Raw genomic sequence first — 18,443 nt, forward strand, 5'->3', positions numbered from 1 at the left:
GCGTTGTTTTTTTCGTAGGCAGCTGCTGGGAAAGAAACAAGCCCCACCTCCTTCCCCCATCAGCAGCAGTGGGACAGATTCTCACATGGCTTTTATATATTGTAAGAATAGAGGTGAAAAGGTCAGTTTTCTGTCAGCTTAGATTAAATATGCCTGTATATAGTTATGGATAATGGACTCTTGTTAATGAGATGAGGCATGTCCTATGATTAGGAAATACACCATTTCCATGGTATTCATATCGCCATAGGGATGGAGAGCTAGGTGCTGACTTAGTATCTTGGTGGCAAATAGCGTGTATAAAGTTAGGTAATTTTTAAAACTAAGCCAGCATCTGATTGATTAATGTGAACATTCTATTTTTAATATAGAGACTTCGGAGAAATATTTATTGATTGTAAAAAGTTAAAGATCAGGAATAAATACTTAAAGGTTTTAAAGCCACGCTTGTGCTTAGCCCTGGGATAGTTAACTTTAGTAACATTGAATCTCACTTATTTGTGACACATATGTGAATGTTTTTCATTGCCAATTAAGTCATTATGTTTCAATGGCCTCCTTGAGGTGTAAATTGCATACAGTTAAATCTATTCATTCTAGTTGTATAACTCAATGGTTTTAAGTACATGTAAGTACATGTGCCCTTCTAAGCCACATTTAGAAAGTTCCGTTTGCAGTAACCCCTCCACCCCATGCCGACCCTTAGGAGATCATTAGTCTTTTCTTTGTCTCTGTAGGTTCCTTTTCTGTTACCTTTTTATAGTAATGGAATCTGCCAGCTCTGGTTGAGTTAATCCTCCTAGTGTTTTGGATGGAATCTCTGGATGCTAATCCTATGCTATCATTCTTTCCCAACATCAGTCAGTAAAGATATATCTTCCTTCTTACGAACGCTTTTGCTGTATCTAATATAACCTGATACTGTGTTCATCATATTCCTGTGAACCACATGCACAGTGGTGGCTACTTTGTTCATCCTAGAAGGCAGGCGATTGTCTTGATTTGTATAAATATAAGCAGTAGTACTTGTACAGTGCTGAAATTATCAAAGGATGTGTTTCTTGGAGTTTATCTCCATCATCAGGCTACGGATAGCTATACCCTCTGATAGTTCTGATATGTTTCCTTTGAATCAGTTGCTTTAGAGGTGTATTAATTACCAAATATTTATTGATTCCTCAAAATTTTTATGGTGCAGATTCCCAATTTTATTGCATTGTATTCACTCACAGCGCTCATGTAGTATGATTTTTATGCTCCTAAATTTACCATGGTTCATGTAGGGCTTGGCATATTTTGACATATATGTTGCCTTGTTCTGTGAATGCGAGTTAATCCAGTTAGTAAGCATTCTCATTCAGCTCTCCTCCAGGCTTCATTGCGGTCTAGTTCCACCAGTAACCAAGAGCGATGCACTGAGGTTTCCTACTGCTGCTGTTGAGGGCGTGCCTCACCTTGCTTCTGGTACGTTTGAAGATGTGCTGGTAGTAGTGTTTGTTTTATTTCTTTATGTATTTTTTTAATTAATTCTTTTACCATAATGAAATATTCCTTTTTGTCTCCAGTAAATTTTTTTTTTGTTTTTAATTTCTCCCCCTCTGTCTCTGTCGCTCTCTCTCTCTTGCATGTGTGTGTTTGTGCTTACACACATACATATCCCAGAATATCTGTGTGGAGGTCAAAGGACAGCTTTCACAGCGCTGGTCCGGTGGAACAAACTAAGGACATCAGGCTTGGCAACCGGCTCATTTGTCAGCTGAGCCATCCTGCTGGCCCAAGGGGTCTGATATTTCTTGGCTTACCCGCTCCAGCTGTTTCATGGCTACAATGTGGGTGGGAGTTCATCCTCTTTCACTTCAGTCCTCTTTGTGCTTTCAATGCAAAGCCACTGCCCTTTAGTCCAGTCCTTTCTAATGTGTTTTCTCAAGTTCTGCATTAATACCTGGCTCAGAATGCACCAAAATCATGAGACCTTGTGATCACATTTTAATTATTAAATTGATTTGTTTTTAATAATTAGTTCCATGTAATTATTATGTACTTGAATTGTTATTTTAATTTCCTTTTCTATTGCTTTGACAAAACATCATGTCCACAGCAACTGAAAAAAGAAAGCATTAATCCAGGGACTCACTGTTCCAGAGGCTTAGAACCCTGATCTTCAGGGTAGGGAACATGGTGGAAGGTGGCAAGCAGGCAGGCAGGCATGTCACAGGAACAGCAGCTATGAGCTCACATCTGATCCACAAACAGGAAGCAGAGAGAGCTAACTGGTAATGACTTGCATTTTTGAAACCCTCAAACCCCAGTGACTTACCTCCTTCAACAAGGCCATACGTCCTAATCTCCCGCAAACTTCCTAACCTCCACCAACTGGGGATGAAGAATTCAAATATCTGAGTCTATGGGGGACATTCTCCTTCAGACTATCACATTTGTATTCCCCATTTTCCTACTTCTTTACTCCTTTTGTTCTTTTCCTTTTAGGCTTCTTTTTATTATTATTTCTTGTCACTAAATGTTTTCCGGTGTACCATGTTCATATTTTTTTACAACTTAATTATACTCCTTTTTTAGCAACTTACCATATACATCATAATTTACCAGTCTACATTAATGTTCATTTAATTCCAACAAAATAGAAAAATAAAACTCTTTGTAGTATATAGCTACATTTATTTCTCTTTGTATTATGACTGCCGTACTTTTTTTTTTCGAGAAAGGGTTACTCTGTGTAGACCTGCCTTTCTGGAACTCTGTTTGTAGAACAGGCTGACCTCGAACTCAGAGATCCGCCTGCCTCTGCCTCCCACCACTGCCTGGCCGTGACTGCCTTACTCTGACAACTTCATCTGCCATTCAGCCAGCAGCAGAACTCTTCAGTTCTTATTTTATGCAAAGGTTTTTGAAATGGTTAGGGTAATGATATATTAATAAACCTCCTTGTGAAGTTTTTGTAGTTTCCTTTTATTCATTTGAACTAATATCTGCTACTATATTCTTTCAGCTCAAATAACTTCTGTCAGTAATTCTTTGAGGATGGGCCTGTTGGGGATGAATTATCTCAGTACATTTTACCTGTAAGCATCTTTTTCTGTTGCTTCAGTGTGCGGCTTGTTCTTATTCCTTTGAGACAAGTCTCGCTACGGAGTTTGGGATAGCCTGGCACCCACTATGTAGACCAGATTGGACTCAAACTCACAGTGATCTTCCTGCCTCTGCGTTCGTGTGCTGAGCTTAAAAGTGCGTGCTACTGTACCCAGCTATTACCTGTGGATATCTTTTATTAATCTCCAACTTATTTTTACTCATGTGTATATGTGTTTGTCAGTGTGTATATGGCATGTCTGCTCAGGTTCCTGCAGAGGCCAGAAGACAATGATAGGTCCATGGGTTTATACCCAGGACTGATAAGGTCAGTCATAAATTGGTCCTGTTTTCAGGAGTTCTTTGTTGAGAACTGCCTACATCAGTTTATATTCACATCAGCAGTAAAGGTCCCTCTTTCCCCACTTCTTCTCCAGATGTTTGCATTTGTTCTCTTTATGAAAACACCCTGACTAGGGTGAGATGGAACTCCAGAGTTGCTTTAATTCACTTTCTCCAATGGTTTAGGATATTGAATAGGTTTTCGGGGTTTTTTTTTTTGGCCATTTGCATTTCTTGAAAACTGTCTTCCAGTTCACTGGTGCATTTAACTTACATAGTTTGAATGTCAGATCCATTTTTTTTCTCACGTTGGCTGTCTTGTCTATTTCTTTTTCCTTAGTAATTATTTTTACACATACACACATGTATACAAGATCTGTTGACTCCATGTAGCATTGCTCATGTGTGTATGTGTTTACTGTTTTGTTGGACAGCTGGTTTTCTTATGTCATATAATACCATTTTTTTTTTAATTCTTGGGATTATTTCCTATACTATACCTATTTTCTTTAGACAGAATTTGCCTGTGCCTATGTATTAAAATGTTTTTCTCATGTATTTTCAAGGTTTCAGGTCTCACATTAGGGCCCCTGAGACTGTTCTTTTTCAAATATATGCCTTGACAGCTCTGTCCAAATGTAGGTATCTGTGCCCTAATTTTAATTCTTTGTTCTCTCTTCTGTTCCAGTGAACTACACATCTATCTTAGGGCAGAAGCATTACTTTTTCATTGCTGTTTCTCTGAACTATAGTTTGAGATCAAGTACTAGGATGCCATCTGTTTTACTCTTTGTGCTTAGACTTACTCTGGATATTTTGTCTTTTTGTTTGTTTGTTTGTTTCTAAATGAATTTTAGGACTGTTTTCCTAGTTCTGTGTAGACTATTGTGGGCATTTTGGTGGGTACCACACTCAGTCTGTAGGTCTCCAATAATATCGTCACTTTCATAATATCCAGGCTGGGAGGTCTTTCTGCCTTTTAATGTCTTATTCAGCGTTTTGAAGTTTTCATTGCAGAGGTCTCGCTTTCTTATTTATTTTACTTCTAGGCATTTTAGAAGGCACTGTCAATTTGTTTCTCCAAATTCTGTTTCAAGCCAGATCATCGTGAAAGATGTATGTGGTTTGTATCTTTCTGCTTTGGGGAAAGTAGCCTGTGAGTCTCAGGATTGTTTAAGGGAGTTGAAAGTCTTCTAAAGTATCAGATCATATCATCTCTGCTCTTACTTTCCTATTTCTATCTCCAGTATGTATTTTATTTCACTACTCCAAATTTCCAAATGCTGTCCCAAGTGAAAGCAGAGGGTGGACATCTTTGTCTCATTCTCTATTTCAAAAGAAATAATGGAAAATTTGTCTCCACTTAATGCAATTGATAGTAGATTTGTTATGAAGAGCCTTTGCGATGCTGAGATTCACAGTTTCCATCCCTAGTGTCTCCAAGGATTTGGTCATGAGGGGCAATTGAATGCTGTTTCTATCGAGGGGATCATGTGATACTTGTTTGTAAATTTACTTATGTAGTCTGTTACATTTATTGATTTATAAGTGTTGAACCAGTCTTGTATCCTTGGGATAAAATTAACTTTGTCATGGTGTGTTATCTTCTTAATGTATTCTTAAATTTGGTTTGCAAGCATTAAGAATTCTTGCATCTGTGCTAATGAAAGAAATTTGCCTATAGTGGGAATATTTGTTTATGGTCATGGAAATTGAGCTATAGCTTTCTTTCTCGTTGTGTCCTTACTTGACTTTGGTTGGAGGGTAATGCTGCCTTTGAAATGACTTTGGTAGTGTTTTAGCTATGTCTATTTTATATATTAGTTTAAAGAATGTTGGTGTAAGCTCTTCTTTATAACCTTTCTAGAACTGGAAAGTGTATCCATTCTGACTTCAGCTTTTCTTTGTGAGAAGGGATTATTACTGCTTATTATGAATCTACGTAACTTATTTTTATCTCCTTGATCTCACATTGATAAATCATGAGAGCCTTTGAATTTGTCAGCTTCTTTTATATTTTTTGATGTTGCAAAATAAAAGTTTTCGAAGCATTCCCTAATTACCCACAGATCATTGTAATCTTGAATAGCCTACACATTATTTGCCTCTAATTTTATTAATCTGAAGCCTCTCCCTGTTTTGGCTACTTTTGCTTGGATTTTTATCAAATACGCTTTAATTCTAATGAGCCAATTTTTATTTTTTTTATTTATTTTTTTCTAATGAGCCAATTTTTATATAAAAATTTTATAAAACTCAATGTTTTATTGAATTGACGGACTTTATACATCATTCTTTTAGTGAGCAGTGCATTAAATTGCCACAACCTGTATTTTTTCTTCTTGCCTATGCTTTGGGTTTGACTTTGAAGTCTATCATTGGTGTCTTTATTTGATATTGAGCTCTGAGCTGGTGAGTCATGTCAGCTTGACATGAGCTTGGGTTGTCTAGGAGAAGAGAAAATTAAGAAAATGACTCCATCTGACTGACCTGTGGATAAGTCTATGGAGCATTTTCTTGATTAATGACTGATGGGAGAGGACCCAGCTCACTGTGTGTCACCCCCTAGGGTGTATAAGAAAGAAAGCTGAGCAAACTATGGGGAGCAAGAAGCTTAGTACTAGATGCCTATAGCATAATCCCAGAGTTCTGCTACACACAGCAGAGTCACACTGGGGACCAAGCCTTCAGCTATGATTTACATGTTGAGTAGTCTTCAGATGATATCTAGATCTGTCTATCCTATCTACCCACTGATCTTTCTTCTATTTTAATGTCTATTTAGTATCCACCTACTTACTTTTTAATCGTCTCTGTCATATCATATATCACCTGTCTGTCTGTACCAGTTATGGTTTGTGAGTCCCGTGGACAATGGTAAGGAATTGTATGAGACTTCCATAGAGCAACTGATGAAAGTAACGAATTCACCACATCCTACTTGGTGTTTTTGTGGATAACTGAAGTATAGGGCAGTGACTATTTAGAGGTCTTCGGTGACACAGAAGCAGCTGTAGCAGGACAAGGTCACCTCAGCATGGACGAGCTGCATCTCTGGATTGCACTGCAGAACTGGACAGTGACAGGTCTAAGGCCTCCTCTCCAAAGTCTCCGCTTCCTCAAAATTAGTTACTGCTATGGAACACGTGAGTGAGTGAGTGAATGAGTGAGTGAGTGAGTGTTAAAGAGAGAGAGAGACTGAGAGTGAGTGGGTAAGAGAGTGTGTGTGAGAGAGGGAGAGACAGTGAATGAGAGAGAAAGAGAGAGAGAATGAGAGAATGTGTGTATGAAGGAGTGAGTGAGTCAGAGTTAAAGAGAGAGAGAGTGAGTGAGTGGTGAGAGAGTTGAATGAGAGAGAGGGAGAGTGAGTGAGAGAGAAAGAGAGAGAAAGAATGAGAGAGTGTGTCTATGAGTGTGTGTGTGTGTGTGTGTGTGTGAGAGAGAGAGAGAGAGAGAGAGAGAGAGAGAGAGAGAGAGAGAGAGAATGTGTCGTGTGTGTGCTATGTGTGTGTGTGTGTGATCTTGTAAGCTCCTGCTTTCCTGGACGTGTGAGGTTTATTTCCAATGTCCCTTGAGCTTCCCTTCTCTCTTAAGTGCTGTAGAGACAGCCCATGGAGTGATAATGTAGCATCTATGATGCTGTCCCTTGAGCAGCTGCTTAACAAGACAGGAAAGCTGTCCTTTCAGATCTTCACGTTGGAAGATAAGAAGCACAGAGGTCTGTGCATGTCCTCGAAGGAGCACACGGAGATTAGAATAGACCACATGGGGTTAGAACTAACGGGCAAAGCAGTGAAGAGAACAAAAGAACAAGCAGACAGGTTTGTTTGGGAGGAAATGTGTCACCTGATACTGTAGCTTGTCACTTATAAGGGATCTGTGAGTGCTGATCTTCCACACAATAGTGAGGACAGAGGAGAGACATTCAAACCTGTTTCAAGAACTCAGACTAGAAACCTTAATGGACAAAATGGGGTGATGAAAATCGAAGTAGTGGGATATGCTTAAATTCGGGGTAACTTTTGAGGGAGCCAGCAGAATAGATTGAATGTGATAGGAGAAAATGATACCAATATTTTGACTTGCTTTATTAGAACTACAAAGTTGTTTCAATATTGACATAGATAGATTCCTGGAAACACCATGTTTTATGTGCTGTTGAGATTTTAGTTGGGACATATTCAGTGAAAACTAATTTAATTAGCTACACGAAGCCTGTTGGTCCTAGTTAGCTTCTGCTGTCAACTGGATACAACCTGGGGGGACTTGAGGAGCGAGTCTCGATGGAGGTGTTTCCGAGATTAGAATGGCATGTGGCCATGGCTGCAAAGGATTTTCTTGATGACTGATTGCTGTGGGAGGGCCCCGAGCACTGTGGGTGGTGTCACCTCTGTGCAAGTTACCCCGTATTGTATAAGAAAGCAGTTAAGCATGAGCCAGAGAGAGGGCAGGACAATCAGCATCCTGATTTCCCATCGTGACAGACTGTTACCTGGAAGCGTAAAATGAAATAAGCCCTTTCCTGGCCCGAGTTGTTGTTGTTGTTTATCATGCTATTTATCATACATATTAAGTACAATTTAGAATTCAAAAATAGCTGTTTGGACTAGGGACACGTTTGGAAGTTTGGGGGCATAGTATTTAACCTTAGGAAAATGATTGACCTTGTCAAATTAAGAAGAACCTCAGAGTGAGACAGAAGAACCTCATAATGGAAATTCAAATGCCCATGATGGTCCATTAGGTGAAAAGAGCCCCCACAAACTAGTGTGTGATTGCTTCTGTCAAAGGTGGTCCTGGCAGATGGACCCTGAACTTAGGATGTGACATAGTCACATTGGAACTGGTGGGTGGGGCAGAACGTGACTGCAGCGGATTTTAGGCAGGACCAACAGCGTGAGTGGGATGCAGCATGTAGAACTTTGGGGAATCGCTGTGAGAAGTGTGTATAAAAACTTCACACAGAACCTATTAGGCTTGGGGAATCAAGGGAAGACACCTTGATTTTGTAGCTTTTTTTCTTCGATATTTTAGGCTCATAGGAAGTTGCAAATATATGCATAATACACAATGTATATGGAGTTCCCATGTATCTCAGTAGCAAAATGTCAAACAGGAAGCAAGCATTGGCATTCACAGGGGTTGTGATAATTCCCTGACACACATATGCTTGTGTATGTGTTTGTGTGTTCTGCTTCACCACAAGTATAGATTTGTGTGACTGTCTACACAATCAAGATCTGGACCTTTCCCATAATTATACAGTTCTCTGTGCTATCTTTTTAAAACCATTTACCTTTCATCCCTAATGTCTGGCAACTTCTAGTGTGTTCTCTAACTCCATGGTTTTTGACAAGGCCTCACCGTAGTTCCTGCTAGTCTTAAGCACAGGGAAATCTGCCTGCCTCCACCTGTTGGGTACGGCGATAAGGCGTGAGTGGCAATGCCTGGCCATTCACAATTTTAGATTTAGGAGCATTGCAGATGGAGATACACATGCTATATTGTCTTTGCAATCTAACCACTGTCCAACCATAATGCTCTTGGGAAACATGTAAGATATTACTGTATCAGAGTAGTAAACACACACACACACACTATATATATGTATAATATTCCTTGTAGTCTTTCAAGATTTCCACATTTTTAGAATAAAAATTCTTTTTCAGAAAACACATTTTGTTTTTGTAAGCCAATTTTTTTTTAATAAGAAAAAAATGTAACCCAGATACAAAAGGCCACAGAGGGTTTTATACAAGGAATCAGTACTTAACCTACACTGGAGAAAACCAAAGAAGCTGCTGGCCACATGGAGTTGCCTCCTCTTGGGAGCCAGGAGGTGCCTTAGCTACAGTTTGTTTTGCTTACTGCAGGGCTCAGCCTCAGAGGCGATTGCAGTTTTATACAGGTCAACTTGAGCAGAGTGGTCCTTAAGGATCTGTGGCTGGCTGGCTGACCTAATCAGTGAGAAGCCTTTATACAGAGCCAGCTTCTCTTGTGGGACCTTTAGAGAAAGGAAGAATAAGACAGAGTAAAGTGTAACGTAAGCTGCTGTGTGTTCTGTGGGTGGAGACATGCATGTTCTATTCTTTCAACTCCCAGTCTGCGGGATCGGTTAAAGCAGAGACATTGCAGATAGTAAGAACGCTAGCTCCAGGGACTGCTGTCTTGCATGAAGTGACTGACATGCTTATGTACTTCTGACACTCAGTTCTGTCCAGCAAACTTTTTGAAAGAACACGAGGTGCACCGACAATCTGGTTGCATGCTCGTCATGCCCTCATTGGGTGTTAGAGCTTAACTGTAGAATGTTCAGGATCTCATAAGCGACCTGTGCCCCAAGGAATTTTCACCTGCATGGACAAGAGTAATGCCCAGTCACAAACAGAAAACTCATTGGCAGAAAAACAGTCAGACAGGAACGAAGTCCAAGCACTTTCCATGAAACACTGTTTGAGGGTAAGTGTTTTAAGCAACTCAGGGAACAGTGAGGACAGAGCTGTGTGTGGGAACACTTGGGGTAATGGGAGGCCAGCTTTTCCTCCTTTAAATGGAACAGCTTATGGAATAGACAAGATGTCGGGAGCAGTTAGATGACTAAGAAGAGGAAATGTCATAGAACAGAGGCTATTAGATAAGACAAACAGTCAGGGAGCTTGGGGCTTCCTCACTGCAAACAAAGCGGTGACATTCACAAAGCAGGTACTAAGCAAAGGCTATAAGTGTAATCAATAGGACTTTGGGGAGGCAGAGGTTGCCCCTTCAGATCATGGTAAGGAGAATAGGACTTTGGGGAGGCAGAGGTTGCCCCTTCAGATCATGGTGAGGAGAATCAGGGTTGAGTTTTCAGCAGCGCGAGAAGGGTAGGGTGGTAAGGGAAGGTGTATGTTTGTGTGTGTGTGGGGGGGGGGGTTCTCTGAAGTCAGGAATTCTTTGCACGGGTATTAAAGTGGGCCTTTCTATACTGCTAATAGAACTGTCACAGAAAATCACCTCCGTTCTTGGGCTGAGGACTCAGCCTAAGTTTAGAAAGACCTTTCCTGAAGCATCTTCCTAGACAAAGAGCCAAATGGAAAACAGTGAAAAGGTTAAGGAAATTTTTTTAATGAAAGCAGAGTTCAGAGCAGGGGTACTGTCTGTGCCTTGCAAGAAAGGACAAAGGGAAAAGCCAGGAGAGAGAACCGTTTGCCTCAGGGCTTTATCCGTTGAGCCTTTTATTGAGTTGATCATTAAAAAAAAATGTATTCGACCCAGAATAATGGGAGCCTCTGGAGTGACAACCGTCCTCTGCTTGCTTGAGCTAACAAGGAAAAATTATTAATCAGAGTCTATTACTGTACACTTTAACTTTGTAGTCATTGTATTCTGTGTGGCCAAAAGCTCATTAGTATTAAAGAGATAACTGACTGGATTCACTAACATGACTTTACCCTTCAGTCTTGTTAGCTTTGGATTTGAAAAGAGCAACGACAGTCTCGATTGCCCCTTTGGTTTCGTTAACTTTAATCCCAGAAAGCATTGTGTTAATGTGATCAATTTACTCTGGTTTTGCAGCCAGTTTGAAACCATTATCGGTTCATCTTTGACTTGCCAGCCCTAAGCTGACCCTCTCCTTCCTTTATAGGGGAGCGGTGACTGGCTGTCGAGGGGACTCACGGAACTGTTAGCTTGTGAACGTTTTGAGCTCCCCTTCTGAGAACCTGTTTACTCTCTGTTTGCCTAACTCCTCACCTACCCTGACAGACTCTAGCTACCTCATTCTACTCTGGACCCTAAGGTTCACCGAACAGCAGCCAAAGTAAAGTAAGAAAAGAGGAATGGGATAGGGAGACATAACCTTATTTTGATGAAATCACTGACTCAAAATAAATAGCTTGGTGCTGTTCCCTAAGCTGTGCGATCATTTCTAGGAACAACAATGTGCCATTTGCTCTAATGGACCCCTTCTGTCGAACATTTCAACACCACGGTTCTAGTCCATGTTCACAAATAAGGTGTAGCCCTTCTGACAAAGCTGTATGTTGCTGTAATGGGAGAAAAAAAAATGCATTTAAATGTTTCCAAAATGCCTAAGCAAATGTGTTACTACAGAAAGTATTTGTTTGAAGGCTAAGCATAATTCAAACTACACACATAAAATAAGCAATAAACTTCAGTCTGGTGTTACTTAGATTCATGATTTCATTTGTAGTATTGCCTTTGTGCAATGAATCTAATTAATTCATGATGAAACTCTAATACTTTGATAAATGATTATCGGTTCAGACTTACTCAGGAGGAAGCAAAATAACCGAGTAATTGAGGGCAGAATGCAGTTGCTGGTGCTGACTTTCTTCAGCATATTTTGATGTGCCATAAATGTAAAAATATTTTATTGTCCTCTTTATATATCTTCATAATTAGAAGAGGAAATGAATTCTCACAAGTAAACATTATCTAGGCTTTGAGACAGAATGAGGTAAGATTTTAACATGTGTGACAAAATTATTTATGGCGAAACTATTAAAAACTTACGAATGTGACCCTGGGTTCTTTCCATATGGCTATTTTTATAAATTCTTACAAACCAGAAGACTCCTCCCCCAAATATGCCAGGCTTAATTTTCTGCTCTATGGAGCACAGCTAGTGGGCTTGCAAGGCCCTGTGACATTTTCCACAGCATGAGTTGCCAACCACTAGAAGCCTGTGGCAGAGCTTAATCTACAGTATACAAGCTGACAATTGGTGAAGAGAGGTTTATGTAATTCTTGCTAATATTCCTCCCTGGTGATTACATCACCGCCATAGAGTCCTCAAAGCTGAGCTGGTGAATGCCTGAGACGTTAGCTCCTTCTTCCCATGATCCGATATAGTCTTCCTGCCCTCTGCTCTACGGAAGGCTTGCAGTAACCTCTGCAGTCTTGCTAAATGCCTAAAATAATGGAGCACATTTGATTGCGCTGCCTTCAGTGTGTGTGAAGGCTGTGATTTCAGTCATCAATATTTCTACAGGGTGGCCTACATTCGTTTCAATGTCTCCTGAAGAATGTTAACTAGTGAAATAATGGCTTACTGCTCCCCGTATTCTAATGATGCAGTAATTCGATTGAACCTATAATTTGAAGAATTTGTAATGAAAGCAGTTAAAGTCAGTGGAACTACAAACTTTATTTATTGCATGGGTAGGCTCTAGTTCAGAGGAGAATTCTCTGCGGTGTCGTGGTCAGATATGCGTGTGTGTCACCCAATGCTGCTAATGTTGGAGGCCAATGTGCTTGTGCAGTCACGCTGCGACACCTTTGTTTGGTTCTGTGATCTCTAATCGACTCTGTGTGTGCACAGTAATAAATAAGTAGACATTGTAGCCAACTGCAACACACTTGAACAATCAAATTGCAATTTTTAAATATGAATTCCCATGAAAATTATTGCAGATTTTTGTTTCCTTCTTGCCCTAGGTGTGGTCCTACCTTTCAAAACTAAAGAATTCATGGGTTGATATTGTTCCATGTTTAGATACTGTCTTACATGTCCTTTGGGGGAGAAAGAGAGTCACAAGAACTCAGAACACTCTACATTCTGTTGGTTGAGAGTGGTACTGGGCCTACATTAATTCTTCAGTGATTGATTGACATTTTCCACAGTAGACTGTGCAGTCCCCAAGGGGACTGAATATGATCCACAGAAAAGTGGGACTCTACAGAAAAATTTTAGAATGAGTTTCATTTAAGAGACTTCAAACTAACTGATTGGCAATTGGATTAGATATCCTCAGAAAATTTTTGACATTTTATAATTATGCAATAGAAATGTGATTGCATTTACTTTTAAGATCCATAAAGTAACTTTTAAAATGACACAATTTCCACAAACTTAGCACCTTCACCAAATGTCAACCCCTGACGTAATGCTGATATTATAAAATCATGAATATTGATGTTATTTATAACCTGCTTCAAATGTTGCAACCATGATATACTTGTGTTTCTTGGCTGGCTCATGTTTTTCATTCATTCTCGTGGCTCCATCATTGTTTTGACTTAGAGAATTCCCCCCAGACCTTTGCCTTCGTAACGTCAATGCTTTGTAAGAGTGATGGCCAGTTGCTTTGGAGACTGTCCCTCAATTGCTTTGTAAAGTTTTCCTTTCTGATTAAATGCAGGCTGTTGATTCTGAGTCTGAAATCCCAGGAGGTGTGAGCTCACCCAGGAGGCTGAGGCTTGTGATGGCCAGTTGCTCACTTGGTTGCTGTGTTGGATGTCATTTTCATCATCATACTCTATTAGCTACTAAGTGTCTTGTGGGAAGGCTGCCTGGGATTATCTAATGATGGAGGAAGGTCATTGGTTAAATAAAAAGAAACTGCTTGGCCCTCATTGGTTAGAAGATAGGTGGGAGGAGTAAACAGAACAGAACACTGGGAGGAAGAGGAAGTGAGCTCAGACTCCACAGCTCTCCTCTCGGGAGCAGACGTCCCCGCTCCCGGGAAGATGCACGCGATGAAGCTCCGACCCAGGATGGACTTAGGCTAGAATCTTCCTGGTAAGCGCACCTAGCTGTGCTACATAGAATATTAGAAATGGGCTAGTCCAGGTGCGAGAGTTAGCCTAGAAGAGGCTAGATAGAAATGGGGCAAGCAGTGATTAAAAGAATACAGTGTCCGTGTAATTATTTCGGGGCATAAGCTAGCTAAGCAGGCGGCCGGGGTGCTGGGAACACAGCCCTGCCGCTCTTATTACTACAATCTAATATCCTATTTTTCTACTTTTCCATGTTTTTTTTTTCCTCACTACTTTTAACACTCAGAACTGATTCTTGCCTTCAAAACAATTGATAATGTTTCTATCAAGATTCTTTTCTTATGGTTCTTCCTATGCATTTTCCATGTGAATTCTACTCTGAGAATAAGTTAGTTCATTCTCACTTATTCAGTTGACTACTTACCTATATTTTATTCTGCTCACATGCTCTAGTCTGGGCCAATGGGAACACTCTCAGGTTGGGTTCTATGTCCCTATGATATGCTATTGACCCTTGAGTTTTTGCCCATGCTCAGCACCACAGGACCTTGTATCCTCTCATCTTGTTGCTTTTTCTCTTCTTGTTCATCTCCATCCCATTCTTCACATCAGCTGTTTCCTCTGAGACCCTGGACAGATGAGTGGAAACCAAGGTCTGGATTGTTTAGTGTGCTTATTGCTCTGTGGCCATTGACTCGAAGAGGAAATGTGTAATCCTAGACACGCACACAGCAGCACACAGCTGTACCTATTTCATATCTCTCTGCTCACACAAAGACTAATGCAAATTAGTCTTACTGATTCCTCCTTTCTAAACTGTTACCTTTTATTACATGAAACTGCTTCAAAAATATCACTAGAATATACTAATTGTACAAAATTATGTTACATTATGACATTTTTATATATGTCATTTCTTTGCCCATTTTCATCTCTCATTTAGTTTCTCTCTTGTCACCTCTCCCAACTGCTGATGGTAGTCTGTTCTTCCCAAATACTAACCTTCACTTTCATATAAATGGTTATTGGTTTACAGATGCATAGTTGCCATTCTGGCTTATTTGATTAGTTTGATGGTAACCAGGTCCATCGACTTTTTTTTCCAAATGACATAATTTCTTCATCTTTATGACTAAATAAAACCCCATTAGGGAGGAAGGAAGAGAGGAAGATGATAGATAGATAGATAAGTAGATAGATAGATAGATAGATACATAGATAGATGATAGATAGATGATAGATGATAAATGCTAGATAAATAGATGATCTTAAAGTTTCATCCACTGATATACACTGCAGATGATACTATAACTTCATGATTTTTAGCATTGCTAAATGTTGGAGTGCATATATCCTTGAGGTATGGTGACTTAGGTTCCTCTAACTGTATGCCCATTAGTTGTTGTTGGAGGCTGCTTGTTCATTTCCCAACCGCCCTGACTCAAAATAATCACACAGAAACTATATCATTTGCAATACTGTTTGGCCAATATCTTGACCATATTTTTAGGTAGCTCTTATATCCCAAATTAACCCATCTCCATTAATCTGTGTATCGTTATGTGACTGTGGCTTACAGGGTAAAGTTCCATCTGCCTTCCAGTGTCTATCTCCAGTGGGGCTAGATGGCTTCTCTTTGACTCCGCCTTCTTTCTTCCAGCGTTCAGCTTAGTTTATTCTGCCTAGCTCTATTCTGCCTGGCATAGGCCTAAAGCAGCTTCTTTATTAACCAATGGAATTCACAGCATAATGAGGGGAATCCCACATCAAATAGTGGAGTAGTTGTATCATACAGTAGTTTTTTTAATTCTTTTTTTTTTTTTTTTACTTTTGGAGGATATTTCTTACTGACTTTTTACAATGGCTATACTAACATTCCTATGGCAATGTATAAAGTTTCTTCCCCCCCCATATATTTACCGGCATTTATTCTTTGTTCTTGATGATAGTAATTCTGACAGGGCAAGGTAGAATGTCAATGTATTTTTGACTTGAGTTTTCAGGGTGATTAAATGTGTTGAGCATTTTTTTTTAAAATATACATACTGGTCATATGTACTTCTTTTTAAGAACTATCCAGTTGATTTGCCAATTTGTTGGTTGGGTGTTTGGGGGTTCGGGTACTTGAGTACTAAAGGAGCTATAGATTCTAAATATTAGTTCAGTATCAAATGTCTGGTAGCCACAAAGCTTCTCGCATTCTGTAGGTGGTCTTTTCACTCTCCCAGTTGTTTCCCGGGCAATTCCATTTGGTAATTCTTTTTATTGTTTTTGGGCTACTGGTGTTCATTTCAGAATTCTTTGCCTATCCCTCTATTGTAAAGTGTTTTGCATTTATTCCAGAAGTCTTTGGCATTTTCCTGGAGCACGTTCAAATGGTATGTCTTACATCAAAGCATTTGATCCCTTTTCATAACTACTTTGTTCAGACTGAGAAACTTCTCTCTTTTGTCATCAATATATTTAATCAATCGCACAGCCCTCAAATGCTGCAAAAAAATCCTCATACTTAAAATTTCATACCACTATGAAAACATTTAGCTGGAGTACAGTATGTATGAACATTTCTTATCATTAAGTTTATGTGATCACAATAATGTTTCTGAAAATTACTTAGTTTAGCTCCGTTCATAGATTTCTAAGTGTGACTAGTTATAATGCAAGTCTCATATTATTTGTGAATTTCTGAACTTAATGTTATGTGTTATTGTATTGATTATTTTAATATTTGAAGTCATATTGTTGTTTTGATTTATGTCAGCCATATGTAAAGATATCTATCATTTGCTTACCAATTCAATTTGTCTGCATTTCTCTTGAAAATTGTTCATTTTATCTAGGTTTTCAAACATGTGTGCATGTATGCCTCTAGAGGGGTCTCTCATAATTTTATTTTATTTCATTTCATTTTTCAGTAGTTAGTTCCTTTGTAATTTCTCATTTTTATTTAGCTTTGCCTTTTTTATTTTTCCTGGTCAGTTTTATGTCTTCCTTATTTTGATACAGTTACTTTTTAAACAACTAGAGTATTGACTTTTGAGTTCCGTTTTTCTGATTTACTTTTGTTATTTTCTATCTTTGTCTTCAATATTTCTTCCTGTATGCATTCTTTTTTATATTTAGCTGGAAATTCAATTTTTACTTTAGACATTTCATTCACCTTATTTATTGATAGAAATAAGGCAATATGTTTGGATCAAGCAATTTTTTGGGGAAATTAGCTTACCTTTTAAAAATTTTACTGTATTTCTCGCAAGTGTGGAAGAATCCATAGCCAGGGACTGTGGAAAACACCTGTAATCCCACCTCTGGAGGTGGGGGATGGGCAGTTACCAGTTCAATAGTCAAATCCTGTCTCTAAACAAAATAAAACTAAACTAAACCAAACCAAAAGAACAACAAACAAACAACAATAGCAACAAAATCCAACCATCCAAACAAGAAATTATTTAAAAAGAAGGGACTATGGAAGAAAGGAGCCAGCCGGGCGGTGGTGGCACACGCCAGTACTCGGAAGGCAGAGGCAGGTGGATCTCTGGGAGTTTGAGGCCAGCCTGGTCTACAAGAGCTAGTTCTGGGACAGGCACCAAAGCTACAGAGAAACCCTGTCTTGAAAAACCAAAAAAAAAAAAAAAAACAAACAAAAAAAAAAAAACAAAACAAAACCAAAAAAACCCCCAAAAAACCAAAAACAAGAAAGAGGCTAGATATAGCATGGACCTTGAAAGTCCGACAGGCATGGTTGAAGTCCCAGATCCACTGTTTTCTTGTCATCTGACTTTGGCACATTCTAAACTTGCTGATTCATAGTTTCTTTATTTGTAAAACAGAAATGAAGACATCTCATCTCTTATGAGTACTGAGATGATTTCTAAAAATCACTAGGCAAAGGCTTCATATTGTATAATCAGTGCATCACACCACCTCTCTTTCTCCATTGTAAGTTTAAAGCAACAACAGGAGAGAGACAGAGACGGACAGAGACAGAGATGAGACAGATGCGACAGAGAGAAAGAGATACAGAGAGAGGGAAAGACACACACACACATACAGAGAGACAGAAAGTATAATAAGTATTCATTGAATACTTTTAAAGAGCTTGACTTAGGGAAACTTAATTTTGTTGTTCCACAGGTGTCTCCATAGAATATAGAGTTTTCCCAAAGAGGTCAAATATGTGGATTGATTGTCACAAAGTGATAGGAACCCTGACCGTGACTCAAAGATCCCACTGTTTACTTAGAATACACATTATTCTCCTCTTATTGATAATTGCACTTTTTATTCCGACTCAGAGTCTGAATATGAATTATAAATGGTGGGCTGGTAGCTCAGGCTTGCCATTGGCTAACACTTACACTTAACCCATTTCTATTAATCTGTAATCTGTGTGTTTTAACATGGCTTGGGGCTTGTTGTTTTATTCCTACACATCCTGCTTGCTGAGCAGCTGGCTAGCATCTCCAGACTCTTCTTTTCTCTTATCTTACATTCTCCGTTTGGCTTTTCCACCT

General features: G+C 39.3%; 1 protein-coding gene across 7 annotated transcripts in view; it reads left to right on the forward strand.

Moving 5' to 3' along the window:
* Nucleotides 1-18,443, forward strand: part of Dlgap1 (DLG associated protein 1) — a 792,565-nt gene that overhangs the window by 85,460 nt on the left and 688,662 nt on the right. The gene's annotated exons all lie outside the window — the stretch shown is intronic.

The sequence above is a fragment of the Microtus pennsylvanicus genome, chromosome 22 (genome assembly GCF_037038515.1).
Source record: "Microtus pennsylvanicus isolate mMicPen1 chromosome 22, mMicPen1.hap1, whole genome shotgun sequence".
Taxonomy (NCBI): Eukaryota; Metazoa; Chordata; class Mammalia; order Rodentia; family Cricetidae; genus Microtus; species Microtus pennsylvanicus.